A 7,891-nucleotide genomic window follows, 5' to 3' on the forward strand; every position below is an offset into this window, starting at 1 on the left:
AATTCTAATTTTTTTTATAAATGAGTTTTTAAATTTAATATTAATCTATATATTATCTAATTAATTTATAAATAATATAATACTTTTAAATTTATAATATATAGTACAGTTGATTTACAGATCTTACTCTAATTACTATAATTCTATTAGCAAATCCTAATCAAAAACCAAAAATTCTATTTCTACTGTACTTTAAAAAATACTCTTTCTATTCTGGAAAATCAAATTCCATTTAAAACAAAAACTGATTGTCATCCCACGTTTCATGATATGCCTATTAAATTAAACTAAACTGAACTCACTTATTTATGAAGTACGGACACTTTGTTGAGTTGCCAAGTCTACGTCGGACACATTTCGAACACGACACTCACCAACACCCGTCTGACATGCATGTCTGCTGTGTTTGATAAACCCCAATTTTGTGGTTTATCTTGTGTAGAATTCGGGGGTTTTTATCAATATTTTCCGCACTTATTCATATAAATTGCATGGTTTTGTGTTTCCTTTCTAATTTTGCTTCATGATTGAAAACATGCTCCGTTGACCTTAAAATTGCTATATTTTAATCCTCTTCTATTACCATTCGATGTCGTGATGTGTTTGTTGAGTATATTCAGGATTTATAGGACAAGAATGGCCTAGAAGATTGAAAGGAAACATGCACAAGTGGAAGGAACATGAAAAATGGATAGCTTTGGAGAATTAGCACCGACGCACACGTGTGGCCCACGCTTACACGTGGGAGCATGGCTCAGTTTGGTGTGCGAGAATTGGCGCATTCGCGTACATTGGCAAAAATCCCATCGACGCCCACGCGTGCTTGACGCGCGCGTACGCGTGGATTGCAAATTCAGCGATGTGCACGCTTGACCGACGCGTACGCATGACGCTTAGCACGTGACCTCATTAATGAACTCATGGCTGGCGATTTCTGAGGAGCTCCAGGCCCAAATTCAAGCTGATTCTGCATGAAAAAGACCCAAGGAACCAAGGGAGAAAGGGGGGATCATTCATTACACACTTACACACAATTTTAGCTAGTTTTTGGTTCTTGTTCTTCTAGAGAGAGAAACCCTTGTTCCTCTCTAGATCTAGTTTGATTTGATCTTTCCTTGTTGAATTATGAATTCGGTTTTGTTAATTTCTAGTTTTGATTACTTAATTTGAATTCTCTAGTATAATTTGTTTAGATCTTGTGTTAGATTCATATTTTCTTGTTATTTTTCATTTTTCTCTCATTTTATGAACTTTGTGGATTTTAAATTTCTATGAATGCATTGATATTTTTCATGATTAATAGTGTGGTTTGAGTTGTTTTCTATTGATAATTGTTAGTGGGTACTTGTAATTTTCAATTTATTTGCAATTTGAATATGTCTTTTGTTAGTGCATACCATGTGTTTGATGAAATATTTCCTTTGATTATGGAGTAGTTTTCTTTACTCTTGGCCTAGGCTAAGGAAATTGGGTAAACTTGAGTCCTTGTGTCTAATTGATTTGGTGATTTGAGAACCCTTAGTGGTCAAGTTGATACCCATTGACACTAATTCACTACTAAGCTAATTGGTAGTTGGATTAGGACTTATGGGTTGAGATTGATCAAGCCACTTGACGTACCTTAAGCCTTGAAGTAGACATTAAACGTACTTCAAGCATAAAGGTAGACTTAGTGAGTTTGGTTTCTCATAATTGTCAAGATATGGTTATTAGACAAGGATGGTGACCCCAATTCCTATACCTAGTCAAGAGTTCCTTTTATTATTCATATTTGAAAACCAAAAATCTCAATTGCTTAATTTTTGTTAGTTATTTGCTTAGTTCTAGAGTAGAAATAGATACATGCTTAGTTCTAGAGTAGAAATAGATTACATGTTCTCTTATTAGACTGAAATTGCTCATACCTTACTTCAGTTACTTGATTTAGTTTCTTGCACTTTAAGATTTCTTGCATGTTAAGTCTAGTAGTTTAATTTCTTGATCATGACTCCCAACCCCGGAATTCTAACCAATGTTGATGCATATCTTTGCCCATTCCTTGTGAGACGACCCGAGGTTTGAATACTTCGATTTACTTTTATTGGGGTTGAACTCTGTGATAACCATCTATTAATATTTGATTGAGATTATTTGTTGGTTGAGAGCTATACTTGCAACGTGAATATTTTGTGAAATTCTTTACCGACGATAGTTCTTACCATCAGTGTCCAAATCGTGTCTCAATAAAAAATAAAAAATTCTTCTCCGGACACACTTGGACACACCTAAATACCATCACGTATCAGCGTGTTCGGTCTTATTCTTAATATATATTATTAAAATAAATTTAGATATAGTATATATTATTATTTATTAAAACAAAAAATATTTTAAATACTTGATATAATTAAAAGAGTATATACCCATTTTGGTCCTCAAAGAATTTCAGACTGGACACTTTAGTTCCCAACTAAAATTAATTACTCCATTGGTTCCTAATAATTAATTCCGTCAGTCACTTAGGTCCTTTACTCCGTTAATTCTAATGGAGGACAAAATAGTCCCTGACAACTCTAATATGGGACAAAATAGTTCTTGATTTTCTGTTCGGAAATGACACTGTTCTCTCCCAATTTCCATCATATCTCGTATAACACTAACAGTCTAACACTGTAACTTCAAACTACACAATGCCACTCTATAAATTTAATGTTCACAAGAAAAAAAAATCATCAACTTGTTCTCAACCAATTCATACTCAGGAAACTAATGCATATGTCTCTCAACTAGTTGTCGTCTTCGATGGATCCCATGAATCTAGACAGCAAGTCTGTTTTGTTAAGACTCGTCGTCGTCGTTGCCATCTCCTTCCTCCTCTGCCCTAACATCTCCATGACCACATTGTCCACCACTCCAATCGCTTCCTTTAACTTCTTCTCCGAACCAATGTTCAGTAATCGCTTCGGTTTTCATATGAGCGGCAACGGCGACATTGCTCGTTGTAATAGCTTGGATGCGAGGTCGAAGCTGTCTGCCAACTTGGACTCCGGAAAAGAAGGAATGAAGCACTCGGTGTCTATTTCAAATGAGAATTCGCATATAATGTCGAAGTATGATCTTCCCATGATGTCCTAATGTCCAACAATCTATATTGCTTGCCGGAGAGTGTAGAAAGACGTGCCCTTGGAATAGTTGTGGGACTTGGTCTTGAGGATGTCATGAACGTTGTCGGGGTTGGAGGTGATATTATCAAAGACGTGGAAGTGGATGCTTTTGGTGGGTGAAGTGCATAGGAGGTGGATGTATTAATCACAAAGATTTAGGAAGTGTGTGGTCCATAACATGCTGAGGTAGGTGCGACACGTGTGACAATTACATCATGTCTTAATCTTGGAGCTAAAGAGGAGGGAGGAAAAGATGAAAAATAAGACTGTGAAGGTGAAGAAGGAGAGTTTGAATGTGAGGGTTATGCGAGATATGATAAAAATTGGAGAAGAACAGTGTCGTTTTCGAATAAAGGGGTCAGGGATCATTTTGTCCTTTGTTATAGTTGTCAAGGATCATTTTGTCCCATGTTAGAGTTTTCAGGAACCATTTTGTCTTTCGTTAGAGTTGACGGAGCCAAGGACCTAAGTGACGGACGGAATTAATTGTTAGGGACCAATCAAATAATTAATTTTAGTTGGGGACTAAAATGTCTAGTTTGAAATTCTTTGAGAACCAAAATGGGTATATACTGTAATTAAAATAAGACATTAAAAATAATTTAAAAAATTAATTTATATTTTAATATCAATAAAATATTAAAATATCATTACAGTTTATCTAAAAAAATACTTTATATTTTATATGTATGTGTGTCTTCGTGTCATATAAAGTTTTAAAATTTGCGTATCAGCGTGTCTCGTGTCGTATCGTGTCCCATGTCCGTATTAGTGTTCGTACATTATAGTCACTTACTAATTTTTATATTTTCATCATAATCATGGATCAATATAACAATAATGATTCCCTTCACGCCACATTCATTGGTAACCCAATGTTAAATAAAACAAAAACCCAATAAATTATCCTTTATGATCCTTATATGCATTCAAAATATAAAGTTTCTACAGCCCACAAATTAATGGCCCATTATCCTAACACCAAATTATAAAACTAATTACTGTATAATTACTCTCAATCGCAGACCGGAATGCTTTTCCTGCTTCGCTCCGTCTCACAACCATTTCCATTCCCACGTGTCGTTCTTTCATATTGCCACACGAAGTCAACATACTATGCTGAAAACGTGCATAAGCACGGTAGAATTTTCCAATACAATTACACTTGTCATATTAGTTACTTCCTCCTAATTATTCTTTTCTCTCTGTCTAACAAACTCATTCATCACCTGCTGGCCTTACACGATGACCACCGTCACCTACCAACTTCATGCATCATGCAATTCTTACATTAGTATTCCTATATCAACATTTTTGGTTGTGTTAGAAGACAGAGTAGACAAGAGGGTCTTGGTGTTAGTTACATGGCCCCTAATATAATAGTGAAACTTTATTTTAGATATTTACGTCACCGCTTTAGCTCTTATTTGAATTAGGTCTAAGTATGAGAATTAGAAATTTCAAGTGATTTGAAATATGTGTTTTTTATTGGCATTTCAAATTAAAGAAAAGAATTGAACACTTGAGAGAATTATGTTTCTCATCTTTCTAAAGATACTCAAACTGAATATGCTTCACAAAACTTTTTAAATAATAAGAATGAATTTGTGGATGCATGAGTGCATTTGTAACTCTCAGAACTTGCCTTAAATATATTGGTAAGGTAAATTATGACTATTTTTTGACTAATTTTTTTTTTGTTATCAAATATTTCTGGATTAAATATAATCATTCAATTTGTAGACATTTTTGATATCTTTCACATGTGTAGTTGTAATTCCACTTATTTATTTTTGTTTGTGATATATCCATGTTATAGTCTTGTGTTTAAGTGTCCGAAGTTTTATCAGTAGATGATGTTAAAAATGAACTTGATAAAATGTATTTAGAGTCCTAGCAAATAAGTCAAAGATGGTTCATTATTGTTCAAAAATATTATTCTCAATTTAAAACAGAAAAAGCCTGATATATGAAAACAGAAGAAGAGCACAATTTGTATAGGTTCTAATTTGGACCTTGAGAGATGCCAGAATATTCAACAAGAAGATATAAAATTCGAGATGGTTGATGTTAGGATTTTTTCATAAATATGAAATGAAATGAGCCAATGATCTTGTATATTATATAAAAAATTATTAGTCCACATAAAAATTTTACGATTTTCTAAAAGGATTTAGATTTTTAGAAATCACAAAAGTCTTTGATAATAAAATATTCACAATCTGCTGATTCTATCAATCTAGAAGATTTGTTGCGTCTTAATAGAAAAATTTTAATTCTTTAGATTTTTTGAGAAGTGGAATATTCATCTACTATATGAATATTGTTATCAATCTTTCATTAGCTTGAAAGTATCTTGATGGATGAACACCCAAAGTTTTAAAACTCTTTCCTATCCAACATTAGATTTTTCTTTAATAATGAATGCCAGAACAATATTTTTAGTAATAATAGACATGTTCTTTTTACAGAAATAGAAATACTGTAATACATAAAATAAAGATTACAATACACAATGATAATAAGCTTAACTTTATAGTATTTTCCAATATTTTTTACCCAAGTACTATCAAATTGTGTACAATATATATATATATAGTTATGGTATTTTTTAACTCTGACAATCTTAGAATTAATTCGTTGCAGATTAGAGGTTCATTTAAAGATTTATTGTTGGCTAATAAATTGATGCATGCATAAGGTGAGATTAACAAACTGACCATTAGACTAATCTAATATTTTTTTCTTTTTTTTTCTAAATTTTTACTGTAATATCTCTCAATCCGACTAGGGATGGCAATATGCACCCTATTCGCCGGTTCCCAACCTGGTCGAGTAGGATTCCTAACCTGATCCGCAGCAGGTAAGGTTCTCGTGCGGGTCAGGTAGGATGCGGGTTGAGTCTCAACCCTACTCGACCAACTCGCACTCTATATATGTATATGTTATATACTTATATACAAAAGAGGAGTGCTAGTGGCCAGTAACTTTTGTGATTTATAGTCATCAATAATATTTTTAATAGTGTGAGATTTCATCTAATGGTGTAGGACTACTCACTTTTCTTTTGTTGGTTACATGCTGGTCAGATTTTAATAAAGTTGCTGGTCCCCTAAATTTTTCCTATACAAAAATATGTTTTAAGTGGATGTTAAATCAAAGATCTCTCACGAAATATAAAAAATTCTTAGCCACTAAAAAAAGATTGTTAATTGATAATTTAATATATTTTTTTACAGTCAATTCTATTTTAAATTATCATCAAGTTATATAATAATATTGTATTTTTTTTAATCCATGGGTTAAGAATATGTAAGATCTAGGATTTGAGAAAATTTCAATTCGTGAGTAAGATAGAATTGAATTTATATAAAAATCTCAACTCATAAATAAAGTTAAAATTAGATCCAAACTTAGCTTGTTCTATCCATTGCCACCCCCTAAATACCATAGATCAATAACAAATTATTCATCTAATTTCATGTAAAAGCACTCCCAACTCCGAAGGCCCAAATCCATATCCATTTTTGGGTGGGTTCATTTCCTTTATTTTTGGGTCATAAGATTGTCAAGATTGATCCTTGTTTTTTGTTGTAGATTATCTACGCTGTCCTAAATATTGTATTTAGAGCAGATACTAGGGCCGGGCAACTATATAAAAGTTTTCCTTATGAAAATCTAATATAATCAATCAAGCTCATAATGATGGATCATTCAAGATGAAACAAAAAAGTAAACAATATAAAAGAGCAAAAGTAAATATCTGAGTTAATACTCAACAACATCTTAAAAGATTAATTATTTTTTAAATTAGTCTCCTAAAAATTAAATTAGTTGTATTAATCTTTAAAAAATAAAACAATAAATTAAATGGATTATTTCATTAGTTAGACATTAATATATCACGTTAAATGTCATGTGACATTATAATATAATAGATTAATGTCATATATCATAAAATGATTGGTATGTAAAAAGATTATTTTATATTTTTAATTATATCTATAATTAGATGTCTTTTAAAATTTTTTTAATCAGCTTTTTACTATATTAATTTTAAAAAAATCAAAACAAACTCATCAAAATAGATTTAGTATTTTTAAATTTAAAATACAAATTTAAAAAAACAGTTTAAATAAAACTAAAATTCAAAAATTAAATTTAAAATATTAAAATTTGTTTTAAACCCTTCACACATCCAAAAAAAATCTCCTAAAATCCCAAACACATCTCAATTGTAAAAAAACAAAACATAACCGAGAATTTTTTTTGTAGCGCGAGCTCCTCATTCTCGTCGCTGCTTCTTCTTCTGCGTCGCGCTCATTTTCAATGCCACATCCTCCTCCGTGTCATATTCCTGGTTGTGGCTGCTTCATCAGCCGCACATATTTTTTCATCTTTAGTTAATTAATTGATGTTCATAACTTTTTCTGTGTTGTGAATTCTTTAATATACTTAGTTATTTGTGGAAGTTTTTAGTTTGTGTGAATTGAATAAATGAAGGCATTGTCATTAGTTTCACTCTACTTCTGCTTTAATATTTAGTTTTTTAGACTCTGAGTTATTTTTATACAGTTTAACTCTATTCATTGATCGTAATAAATTTTCTATCATGAATTGGTATAACAATTCTATGCTTGTGTTTGAGTTAAATTTCAATATATCTTCATATTTTTTTGATATATGGATGTGCAACAAATTCAAAAACATATCTCATCTTTTAAATTAGTCTCTGAACACATTTAAAA

The sequence above is a fragment of the Arachis duranensis genome, chromosome 5, assembly GCF_000817695.3.
Source record: "Arachis duranensis cultivar V14167 chromosome 5, aradu.V14167.gnm2.J7QH, whole genome shotgun sequence".
Classification (NCBI taxonomy): domain Eukaryota; kingdom Viridiplantae; phylum Streptophyta; class Magnoliopsida; order Fabales; family Fabaceae; genus Arachis; species Arachis duranensis.